Below are 13,417 nucleotides of genomic sequence, written 5' to 3' on the forward strand. Positions count from 1 at the left end.
TTAAAATAAATAAAAGAGAGAAAGATTTGTAAAACAATACAACTATTAAATGAATATAGGCAAAAAAGATCCAACTGTGGTGAACAGAAGTTCCTGAATGCAAAAGCCAAAGCCAGAGAATTAAAAAAAGCTTAAATGATATAATTCAAGAAAATTTTTCTGATGTAAAATTGATTTGAAAGTCCATATTAAACGAGGACACTACACTTAAGAGAATATAAACAGAATGACCAATATATATTGTAGTGATTTCTAGACTTAAATGAAATGAAAAATTATTCCTTTGAAATTTACACAAAAAAAACATGTGACTTATAAAGGAAGGAGTTTATCATTAGACTTTTTGATTGTGATATTTCATTTCAGAAGAAGGTGAAATGGTTTGTATCCTAAAGGACACAGACAAACCATAATGAACAGGTAGGAACTTAGGGGACACTGTTCCGATGAAGATTCTGTGAGAAATCTACTAGAGAACAAGCTTCAGACAGCCAAAAACAATGAGAGACTTTGATGTAGGAATTATGAGCACTAAATACACTGTTACTTGTAGGTGAAGACTAAATAAGGGTAAAAAAAGAAAATATAGGGTGTGATGATTATATGCCTTGACAATGTAGATTTTAGTACAACTGGAAAAAATGAGATGAGAATGGGGGTATGGTAGGCAAATTTTTTCAAAATTGTCCTTAGTAGTCCTAATCAGTAGTGGTTATTGTTATGTTGAAACACATCCGTGTGTGATGTTAGGTAAAGTAAATGAGCAGTCATGGGATGTGCTGCTGTCCCTCAGGTCTAAGCCTAAGTCAGGATTCTTGGTATGGAAAAAGGACATCAGAAGTAATTTAGCATAGGTTAAAAAATAATCCTATAGTTACCCTGAATTTGAGTAGAAGGTATCACTGTGAACTCATGAAATGTTTTATCTTCCAAAATAAATTTCCGGACCTCTCTGGTGACGCAAGGGGTTAAGCACCGCACTGTGAAGCAATCTGCAGCCTCTACAGCACGAGTTCCATCCCCAGCCAGCCAAGGAGCAACCCACATGGTGCAGCAGACCTCTCCTGACTCTCCCGCTGCTCCCCTCAGCAGTGTACTCGGTCAATCTGCCTGTTCTGTTCCCCACTCTGTCTCTGGTGAGTCCTCTCACTCTCCACATCTCTGGCCTGTACCCCAGCTCCTGTGTGCATTGATAAATAAATCTTTAAAAAATATATTTCCTAGTTCCATCCCCTGAAAAAGGCCAGAAATATTAACCATCCCATCTAATAGCATACAGCATCCCTGGAGCCCAGATCGTGGTTAAGAAATGTCATTTTCTACTGAAAAAAAAAAATCAGGGCTTCTTGGAGAAATTACTGATTCCAAGTCTGTGGCAAAAGAGTACACAATTATCCTGGCACATTTTGTCATGCCGGAGAGCAGGGGATCTTTCAAAGACTATTAGGGTCATGTCAAAATGACTCAGGAGATAACTTGAAGAAGGTGCCAGTGGTCAGAGATAAGACAATTTAAGATGCAATGAGGCCCAGAATTGCAATGAATTGAAACACATCAAATATATTTAAATTCATGAGTTCATAATAATAAAAACCTAATTGTTCTTTGGAGGATAATAGGGAATTAATTCATTGTTTTGAAAACTGAATAAGCAAAGGAAATGAATCAAGCATTACTCTGCCTGTTGTATATAAGCTGTACTACTGGGTAACGATTAGTAGATGAGGGCATTATCTCTTTTTAAAATGTATTTAATAAATAAAAATGAAATGTTAGCATTATATTATTACCATTTTGCAACTCCAATGAGTGAATGAATGTAGACATTGAACTTTAATGGCTGCTAACATTAAAAAGCAATGAAAAATAGCTATGGACTTACCCTAAGGGTTGAGACTGAATTGACTCAAGCCTCTCAATACAGCTGTCCATTTGCAGGAAATACAAAAGACAAAGGAGCACATTGAGTTGCACCAGGAAAATCAACAAAATTAAGACTGTGGGAAATGCTATAGGTCAAAAGGACCAGGTTCTTCAGCAGGTAAATTATAAGAAAGGTAGAAAGAGGGAAATTAGTTTAAAAGAGATTTAAATGTCATATCAAAATTTTAAGACTACCTACAGGGATTAGGGGGGGTGCATACATGAATAAGTCATAAACAAATGAAAGAGATTACTGTAAGAGTTAGAGGGGTGGTTATGGGGGGTGGACAGAGGAGAGAGCTGTGATTGGGGAAGCCTGTGGGGAGAGTAATCGCAAAGTTCTATTTCTTAACCTGAATGGTGGTTACAGGGGTGTATGCCTTATTACAATTCACTAATACATGCATTTGTTTTGCATTGTTTTTTATAGTTTATCTTATAATAAAAATGAAGTAAGTGCAGGAAAGCCAGGTGAGTGAGTGTGAACTCCAGAAAAAGACACAGGGCCAGGCCTGACCTAGGCAGCGTGCCCACTGGGTCAGAATAAGGATGAAGAGACACCCAATGCCTCACATGCAGGCAGACACATGTCTGGGAGGGGCGATTTTCTTTCCATGTGTACCCCCCTTTTTTATTAAGAAAGAAACCTTTCTTCGAACCCAGCCATCCAACTCCCCCACCTCGCATTGGCTGGAACTAGGTCACATGCCCATGCTGAACGCCAGAGAGACAGCGGAAGCAACTAAGATGACATTTCCCAAGTCTGTAAAAACTCTATATTCATTTTTGATGTTAAAGAAAAAAAAAAGAGAAGGTGTGGGGATGGCAGGTTCCTTTTATCTGCCTCTAAGAGAGATGTGAAATTTTAAATGAGGAGGAGACAGTACAGTTTTTAAAAATACAGACTTTGGATACATTCATTCAGGTTCAAAAAGTTCTTCCAGATGACTTCTAGAAGGTTAGATAACAGGCAGATGACCCATGGCAAAATACTTCTCTCCCAGCCTCTGCTGCTTACATCCTCCGCACCAGCTGCATCAGCGTCTTGGTTTAGACACTTAAGATAACACTGGGATGTTTGTTCTCCTCCAGGTCAGCTAGGAAGTGGAATTTAAAGAAATCCAGTTCAGAGCAGTGGTGGACCATAGGAAAGTTGACTTTGAAATTTGCCAGATGGGTAAGACCTATATTTGTAGTCTCAAAAACACCCCAAAATCCTAGCCTGGACATAAGGCTACCAGGAGCAGAAAGTGCAGGCTGCTGCTGCTTCTGAAAACAGCATCAAGTAAAATGTTACAACAAAAGAATTCATTTTCTTTTTGCTTCTCCCAGCCTGCAGTGGAAACCAGACTGCTGTTCCTAGGGACACATTATAGTTCTATAAGATGGGAAAAGGAGCGAGCCAATGATTTTTTAATGCTGTATTTATGAACTGAAGAAGAATGTGATAATAGCTAGAAAAAGGGAAAAGTGTGGGCAGCAGGAAGTAATAGGAGAACTACTCACTGGTCTGGCTAGTGCTGTGGACAAGCCACCCTCGGCTGACTCTGACCCAGGAACAGGCCCGGGACAGAGGCAGGGAAGGGAAGGGCAGCAGCCAACAGTTTGTGCACCTACACGTGCAATCTGCAAAAAGTCAAATTCATAGAAATAGTGGTAGGCCTCCACAGTGGTGCAGCGGGTTGAGCGCCACGCTGTGAAGCTGTCTGCAGCCTCTGCAGTGCCGGTTCAATTCCCGGCCGGCCAGGGAGAATCCCACATGGCACAGCAGACCTCTCCTGCCTCGCCCGCTGCTCCCCTCAGCAGTGTCTTCGGTCAGTCTGTCTGTTCTGCTTCCCGCTGTGTCTCTGGTGAATGCTCTCACCCTCCCGTGCCTCTGACTGTACCCCAGTTCTTGTATAAATAAATAAATCTTTAAAAAAAAAAAGAAGAAGAAGAAACAGAGAGTGGTAGCTACCAGGAGCTGGGTGAAATGGGGGACATACTGGTCAAAAAATGCAACAACTCTTCCCGTATGCGGCCTTAGTGATCTCTGAAAATGGTTCACTGCTCACTTGACCCAGAAAACCCTACAAAGTCATGCAAATCAAGAGGTTCAAATCTCCGTGTTCATTTTAAGAACACTCGTGAAACTGCCCAGGCCATCAAGGGTATGCATATCCGAAAAGCCACCAAGTATCTGAAGGATGTCACTCTACAGAAGCAGAATGTGTGCCATTCCGTCGTTACAAAGGTGGCGTTGGCAGGTGTGCCCAGGCCAAACAGTGGGGTTGGACGCAAGGTCGGTGGCCCAAAAAAAGTGCTGCATTTTTACTGCACATGCTTAAAAATGCAGAGAGTAATGCCAAACTTAAGGGTTTAGATGTAGATTCTCTGGTCATTGAGCACATCCAGGTGAACAAAGCCCCTAAGATGCGTCGCAGAACTTACAGAGCTCATGGTCGGATTAACCCATACATGAGCTCCCCCTGCCACATTGAGATGATCCTAACTGAAAAGAGCAGATTGTTCCTAAACCAGAAGAGGAGGTGGCACAGAAGAAAAAGATATCGCAGAAGAAACTGAAGAAACAAAAACTTATGGCAAGGGAATAAGTTCAACGTAAAATAAAAGGAAGCAAAAGTAAAAGCAAAAACAACAACAACAAAAACATGCAACAAACTTCCTAGCTATGAGATGAACAAGTTCTGGGGCTCTAATGTGGTGGTTATAGCTGAGAATACTGTAGCATGTACTTGAAAGTTTCTGAGAGTAGATCTTAAATGTCCTCACCACAAAAATGAAATAGTAATTATATGACTCAATGGAGGTGTTAGCCAGAGCTTGGGTGGTAATCATTTTGCAATATATTAGTATATCATTAAAGCAACACATTAAACTACAGATCACACAATTATCTCAATACAGCTGGTGGGGCGGGGCAGAAGCGATGGTCTTTGTCAGGACCACAGGGGAAATGTTTGCAAAAGGCAGCTGATTTATTATAACACAATTATGGCAGCAGTCTACGTTTTTACTTTGTATTATCTCACTCAGCAGGTAGTCTTATTTTTCTTACATTATGGATAAAGAAGCTGAAGCACAGAGAGGTTAAGAAGTCACTTGCTCCAGGTTTCCTAGCTACGGAAGGGGGAAGCCAGGATATAAAGGCAGGTTGGCTGACGATGATGAACACTCTCCAGCCTGCTCCCCGCTTGGTGAGAAACGACTCTGCTCAGGGGGCAGCTGACACCTCCCTGGAGAGGTGGCTGGTGGCTGCTTTGTCCTCCTTCCTTATGGATGGAAGGGCGGGCATGAAGCAAGTTCCTCCTCGAGCCAGGCTCAGAGCTGGGGCTGCACACAGGACCTCACTCAACACGCTTTTGCTTATGTCACTTTTTATACTTTATCTCAGATCGAAGAGTATTTGAGGCAGAATTATTTCGTTTACTTTTTACATCAACCATGTGTGATTGCTTTGGCACAGGAAGCATTGAAAGCTTAGAAAGCTTAAATAACTTGCCCAAGAGCTTGCAGTTAATGGCAGATCAGGAATTTAAACATGCAGTTCACTCCCCAGTGCAAGTTCTTTCCACTGTGTCACATTTCTTTCTAGGGTCAACTTGAGGATTTTTGAGCATGTTGGGGCTGCTGCTTTCTGGAGAGTCTGGAGAACTATAGGGGCTCCTTTTGTGCAGCTACTGGACCCATGTCATTAATTTATTAGGGGGAGGGCAGGGAAAGGAAACCAGTTCACCTGTTACCATCCGTGTCTCTCTCAAGATTCCCAACAGGGATCCATTGAAAATTTAGGGGTGAAATAAGGCAGGAAAATTTTTGAGTTATTTGATTGAGGTATGCCATATATATAACAAAGACCATAAAGTGTACCAATTGTAAGTGTGAAGTGTGGGTTTACACTTTGACCAGTGTCTACACCTGCATAGCCATTATCTGAACCATCGAGATATAGAACATTCCGTGCATGGGAATGATCCCTCTTACAATAATCCCCCTAGAACAATCAAGGTGCCTCCTCCAGCACCTGTCCTTTCTTTGAGACGCTCTTGTCTCTTCCCAGAGATAACCCACCCCCTACCCAAGGGTAACCACCATTCTCATTCTCATTTTTTATCACCATGAATTTGTTTCGTCTATTCTTGGATGTTTTTCTATTCCCCAGCCTCCCACCACGGTTACCAGTGGCACAGGTGGGTGTGTGTCCTTCCAGTCTGTGCTCATGTTGCGCTTGTCCTTTTAGGACGGAGTCTTGCTTGAGACTGAGCTTGTGACTTTTCCCCCTGCTCTGCCAGAGAAAGAGACTGACCAACTATAAGACGTACAGGCATGAAATCATTAAAGGCCTCTCAAAGAAAGGAGAGTGGCTGGAGGAGCCACCCTGATTGCTCTGGGGGGATGATTTTCAAGGGGATCATTCCTAGAAAGGTACAGGGGACAAGGGTTTGTGGTTCCATGTGGCAGGGACAACAATTCTTGATACTCTTAGCACAAAAGAGAGGTGTTTCTGAAAACAGCCCCCGCAGAGCTGATGCTGCCTTCTCCACACATGCCCCATCTGCTGACTAAATGCAGAGGACTAGGGGGTCCTTGAGGAAGGCAGAGCCATGGAATGGAAGGACTTGGGCCCCCAAATCACCATGTCCTTGTGCCAAACAGGCATGTGCACATGGAGTGATCGCAGGGGCAGGGGATATATTTTTATTGTGTTAAGTCACTGAAATCTGCTGGTTTGTTGATTGACATAGAAACATCTTCCCACATAATATAACCCTGGAGAAATGAACTTCTGCAGAGCAGTTGAGACAAGGCCCCATGCCTGGGAGGGACTGTGTAGAAGGCTGGGCTGGCTCTGATTAGGGTGTGAATGGAGATCCCAAGCTGAGTCAACAGCTTTCCCCACTCCCAGAGCCCTGATGGGGCATCTTGCTGGGAAGCAGCAGGACCTCTTCCTGCTCCTGCATCTCCTCCTACTCCTCCTCCCACATTCCTGAGCCGGCTGGGTGCCTGTGAACAGTGCTGGGGAGACTGGTCCCGTCACTTACTCTGTTTCTACTACATTTCATTGTGAGAAGAACACAAGAAACTTAAAGAAATGTGTGGGGTTTTAATTTTTAACTTTATTTTTAAATTTTTTTAAAAGATTTATTTATGCATACAAGAGCTTGGGTACAGGCCAGAGGTGTGGTGGTGGTGGTGGGGGAATTCACCAGAGAGAGAGTGGGGAACGGAACAGGCAGACTGACGGAAGTACACTGCTGAGGGGAGCAGCGGGGCGAGTCAGGAGAGGTCTGCTGCACCATGTGGGTAGCTCCCTGGCTGGCCAGGAATCGAACTCATGCTGCAGTGGCTGCAGATAACTTCATAGGCTGCATCTTAATCCTTGTGCCACCAGGGAGGCCCTTTAACTTTATTTTTAAGGAACTTGAATTCAAAGGGCTCTGGGCATTTTAGCTGGAGCCACCCCACCAGAGTGCCAAGAATCCACATTTTCTCTGCCAGAGAATGGCCCCATCTCTGTGACCACTGTGAAAGCTTGGGACTTAGCCCAATCTTCTCATTCTAGACAGGTGACTCCCAGTTTACACCCCTGCAAGGGTCAGTGCCTGAAGACTTTAGGATTCTGGCCCCAAGACAGGTGAGAGCTTGAGAAGGCCACAGATATGTAATGGGGAGGACTGGTATTTTGGGGAAGGGGTAGCCTGGAATTTACACTGTGGGATATTGTGAGCTTTTCTACTCTGAGAATGAGCTTGGACAGTGACTTTAAACTTTTTTTGACCTGCACACGCAGTCAGAAATACAACTACCTAGTGACCCAGTACATGTGTGTGGGACACACTGGGATATTTTCAATCCCATTTCATTTCCTACAAACTGGTAACAACCCATTAAATGATTTCATGGCCTGGTAGGGAGTTGCACTCTATACTTTGGAAGTCACCAGACTAGGACATACTAACCCTTCCCTCCTCTGCCACTCTGCGTGGTTAAGAAAGTGCCTCTGGAGGCAGAATGCTCAGATGTAAATCCGGCCCCATCACTTAGTAATTTTGTGCCCTTAACCACCCTGCTCTTCAGTTTCCCATCTGTAAGATATGGTTGATAATAAAACTACCTTCTTCATAAGGTTGTTATGAGGACTGATTTTGTATTTTGAGATAAAGAATGCAACTCACTGATTTAGATGCATGCTCTGGGATCTGGGCCCTGCACATCTTACCCACCATACATAGTCATGTGTTGCTTAAATAAGTCACGTGTTGCATTCTGAGAAATGTATCAGGAGGCGATTTTGTTGTGTGGACATCAGAGTATAATTCCACCAGCCTAGGGAGTATAGCCAACTACCCACCTACACTGGACATATGGCCTATCAGGCCCACCCTCTAGGTGCAGTCTGCCAGTGGTAGAAACAGGGTTAAGCAGCACATGCCTGTCTGTTAGCTTTTATTATCGATGCACCATTCCATTGTGCTCTGAAGGGACTTACTTTGTAGAGTATTTATCTACCAGCATCGTGGAGACAGTTTTGAAGTCCCTGGAGACCCAAGGATTCTTATTGTCTAAGCCCCCTAACTATTCCTTAGGCAGAGGTTTTGAAGCTCTAACAAGTGCCAATAGTTCGAACTAAGGTTTCATTTGGTTTGTGGCTCTGTGGGGGGTACGATGGCAAATGTGCTGACATACGATTCTCTCTAACACCTCCTATGAATGTGGGTTTATTGGGGTATACTTGCATACAGTATAACTCACCTGTTGGCATGCAGTTATGAGTTTTGACATATTTCGTTGTGTAACCGCCAACACTGGTCAAGTCATAGGACATTTTCAACACCAGATAATTCCCTCTTGCCCCTCTATAGTCAACCCCTCCTGCAATCCCCAGCAGCAGGCAAACACTGATCTGTTTTCTGTCCCTAGAGCTTTGCCTAGAATGTCACATAAACTGAATCATACAGTGTGTGTGGCCTTTTGAGTATGACATCTTTCACTTAGCATAATGCATGAGATTCATTGAAGTTGCTTTGTGTATCAGTAATGCTTGTTCCCATTTCGGGCTCAGTACTATAATAGTTTCCTATCATGGATGCATCACAACTTATCATTTTTCTTCCTGAAGGACATTTGGGTTCTTCCGGTTTTTATTTTTATGATAATGAGTAAAGCTGCTTATTTGCATACAAATTTTGTGTGGATATAAGTTTTCTTTCTCTGGGGTAACTCTTTTTTTTTTTTAAGATTTATTTATTTATACAAGCACTGGGTACAGTCAGAAGCGTGGGAGGGTGAGGAATTCACCAGAGTCAGAGCGGAGAGCAGAGCAGGCAGACTGACGAAGTACACTGCTGAGGGGAGCAGCAGGCGGCAGGTGAGGTCTGCGCACCATGTGGGACCCTCACCTGGCGACTGGGGGTCGAACCGGCGCTGCAGAGGCTGCAGGAAGTTTCACAACCCAGCGCTCAACCGCTGTGCCACCGGGGAGGCCCTGGGGTAACTCTTTTGAGTGGGATTGCTGGGTCATATGGCAAGTGTGTATTTAACTTTATAAGACACTGTCAAACTGTTTTTCCACAGTGGTTTACCATTTGATGTGCCAATCCAGCAGAGAGTTCCAGTGGCTCACAGGCTTGCAGGCACTTAGTATGGTCAGTGTCCTACCTCCCTTCTCTCCCTCCCTTTCTCTGTGCTTCTCCCTCTTCCTCTCTCTGGTAATATAATAGGTGGCTAGGGGACTAAACCTTTTCTTGAATTTTAATAAACATACAGAAAAGTTTACAAATCATAGTTAAGTTTGATGAACTTTTACAGCATGAATGTACCCATATAACCATCACTCAGATCAGAAACCAGAGCACTGCCATACCCCAGAACATTCCTGTGTCCTCTCCTACTGAATGTTTGCAGCACCCCCTCCCACCCAAATTAATATGTTGAAATCCTAACCTTCAGTGTGATGGTTTAGGAGTTGGAGCCTTGTAGAGGTGATTAGGTCTTGAAAATGAAACCCTTGGGCCTCCCCTGGTGGTGCAGCAGTTGAGCGCTGGGCTGCGAAGCTGCTCGCAGCCTCTGCAGTGCTGGTTGGATCCCTGGCCACCAGCGAGGGTCCCACATGGCGCGCAGACCTCTCCTGCTGCCCACTGCTCCCCTCAGCAGTGTATTTTGTCAAGCTGATACCATGTTCCCCAGTCCCCCACTATAAATCCAATTATTACCATAGACAACGTGGTGTGGCTGTAGTGCCAGCAAGGCATGGGGCAGGTTCTCTGTCAATATAAGCAAGACGGGTAAGGAGAGTCCTGGAGCCCTCAGTGACTTTTTCAGGCCTTCATGTTCTTTCTACACCAACTGTGGGACAAGCCTGCAGCAGGCAGGGAGGTGGGGGCGGGAAGCTGGCAGGCCTCCCAGCCCCTGGTGAATCTTTATTCTTTGGGAATTGTCTGGCATCTTCTTATGGTCCTGCCTCTCTGTAGTTACTCATCCTCTCGTAGCCTTCCTGCCATAGCGTTCTGCCGTCATTGTCCCGTTTCTATATGATGCAATCCATAGAGCCTCAGCCTCCAGGCTCAGGAGTGCTCACTTCTGCATGCCTGCACCATAGGCGTCCACAAGCAGGCACACAAACCCTGAGCCCATGCTCCCAAGCACCTCCTTCATGAACACAATCAAGGCCGCAGGTGATATCCACAGAGGCCAGCAGCGTAAAAGCCTGACCAATCGTCACTGACCCTGCAGAGGCCCAGTGCCCCCAAGTAAAGAATGACATACCAGGTAAGATATCCCAAGGACTTAGAGGCTACCTCCTACTTGCTGTGAAATAGCAAATCTTCCTTTGGGCAAGATTAATTCTTTATTGCATACCTGTATGTGTCTTTAGCATTTATGTTGAACATACACTTAGGGATACAGTTGTGTCATAGCTTATGCATAAATGCAGCTTTAATGGTTATTATCAGTTTTCAAAAGCGGCTGTAGCAACTTACATCCTTGCTGGCAATGTGCGAGAGCTCCAGTTGCACCTTGTTTTCTCCAACACTTGCTGTTGCCAGCTGTTTCCTTTCGTTCATGTCAGCCGTGCTGGTGGCTGGGTAGTAAAATTTCATTGTGCTTTTAATTTGCGTATCGCTGCAGAATAATGTCATTGAGCAGATTTTCATGTGTTTAGCATTTATTATCATTGGTTTCCTGCAAGGTAATTCAATTCAGCAGTCTCACTATGCCCCACATGTGTCATTCCCTGTGCTGAGGCAGGAAGGAATAGTAACCAAAAGGAAGCATGTGTACATGTATACACACCCTTCACACACACAGAAGCACCTTATGTATCTGTATGAGGATATCTCCAAGACAGTAAGTCCTCAATACCATCAATAGGTTCTTGGAAAGTATGTCTTTAAGCTAAACAATGTATAATGAAAGCAGAGCCTCAAAAAATGTTTTTTTCAGCGTTAGCTGACATTTTTTTCCTAATCAACATTCTAACAAAACAACATTATTTAAAACTTGCTTTATATACTAAGTGAAGAAAGATGCAGAAAAATTGGTGTGAAATGTTTGCAGGAGAAATAAATATACACACAAACACAAATGATACATGTAAACATTTTTCAGAAGGTGTAAAGGCAGGAATGGACACAGTGCAGGTTTTCTGATCCCATGCAGACTGGGTAAAGGAGGAGTCAGAGTCCTCAGTGGTTTTGCAGGCTTTTATTGGGGTTCACCAGGCATATGGCAGGCAGGGGTGCTGGCTGGGGGGCTGGGAGGCTGTCTTTACTCTATCTGGGCCCTCTGGCGTTCGTTCTGCTGCTTCTCGGCTTCTCTTTCGGCTTCGGCTTCGGCTTCGGCTTCGGCTTCGGCTGCTGCTGCTGCTGCTCGTGTCCCCGTGACGCTGCCCTTAAAAGCACAGTCTTAGCTCAGCTGAATCCCATCTACCTATGCCCACACCCTATTCCAGGTGCCCGCCATCAGGCATGCATTCAGGACAAGGATCCATCATCTATCCTGATGGCGGAAGGGCAGAAAAGCCTGACATTTTCTTTACCCTACAGAAGGATATACAGAATCTATAGTAGCTGCTTGTAAGGGAAGATCACTAAGTGAATGGAAGGGATAAAGACTTTACTGCACACCATTTTAGACACTGATGAGTGAGCAATGTAGATCTTTTGCCCAAGCCTGACTCTTCCTTACCTTTAAAAATCATTGTATAGAAATTTAAGGAAAAGACAAATACTGTTTCTGCCTATGAAATGGCTTAAAATCCAGGTGGGAGGGATGATGATGGGACACGGACACTAGAGTGTTTATAAGTCCTTTGAAGAGGGGCGTGTTGGCTCCGTGGACCACCTAATCCAGGGTTTGGTGAGGATTAGTGTAAGGTAAATGGAAGTTATCAGGCTTTTTCCGCCCCCCCCATCCCCTGCCATAGCATCTATGATCGGCACCTGTGGTCTTACATGCGTGCCTGATGGCGGCACCAGGAGTATGGTGTGGGCGTGCATAAGTGGGCACAGCTGAGCCGAGAGACTGAGCATATAAGGGCAGCAGCAGTGAGTAGGGTGCCAGAGGACCATGCAGCAGAGTGCAGTAGATACCAGAGAAGAGACCATAAGGGAACGCCAGAGAGCTCAGAAAGAGTAAAGATTTGCTGCCCCACCCTCCCCAGGCCTCCCTGCCTGCCCTGCACCTGGTTGCCTCACTACAAATGGTGTAGAAAAAAAAGCCTGAAAAACCACTGAGGGCTCCAGGACTGTCCTTTACCCATCTGCCCGGATTCATAGAAAACCTGCTCTGTGCCTTGCTGGCACTCAATTAGATTTCATGCAAATCTCCCAAAGAAGGTAATGTCTAAGCAGATTGCAGGGCCATTGGGACTTAGCCTGGGAAAGGAATGGGAATTGGGCAGGATATTGTGGACTGAAGCTACCATCTTGGTATGAAGATGAGGTGGAGCCTTGCCGACTCTGATTTGTGTGCTGTGCTATGTCAGAGGATAGAGGGCAAGAGGGGATGTGTGGCAAGCATGCACTGGGGCCATGCCTGGAAAGCACTGTAGAATCTGGATCCCTAAAGCTTGGGAGACCACTTTAGATATTTAAGCAGGAGAGTAACAGGAACGGATTTGCCTTTTAGAAAGATCACTTGGGCTGCAGAGAGAATAAATTGTGCAACTACAAGCTGGAGGAGACTACAGGGCCGAGTACCTGAGCTTTGAAATTAACCCACTTAACCTACTTCTGTGAATGGGAGAGAATAACATCTCTATCATAGAATTGTTAGGAAAGTAGAATGAGAATATGCTTATAGGGCCATTATCACAGTGTCTAGTAAAGAGTGAACCTTGAATAAATATTAGGTATTATCCTGAGCCTGACCACTTTGCACCATCTCTACCTCTACATTTCTAAGCCCAGGCACTATCTTCTTTTATCTGAAACATTAGCTTAGCCTCTTAATGGATCTGCTGGCTGCCACATGTGCCCTCATTGGTGATTTT

General features: G+C 44.6%; 1 pseudogene across 1 annotated transcript; it reads left to right on the forward strand.

Annotated features, from left to right (window-relative positions):
• Positions 1–3,961: 3,961 nt before the first annotated feature.
• Positions 3,962–4,517, forward strand: LOC311184759 (large ribosomal subunit protein uL22-like; annotated as a pseudogene). The gene has a single exon. The product of its transcript is annotated as a large ribosomal subunit protein uL22-like (transcript).
• Positions 4,518–13,417: the final 8,900 nt, after the last annotated feature.

Source organism: Talpa europaea (assembly GCF_964194135.1).
Source record: "Talpa europaea genome assembly, chromosome: 15".
Lineage (NCBI taxonomy): Eukaryota > Metazoa > Chordata > Mammalia > Eulipotyphla > Talpidae > Talpa > Talpa europaea.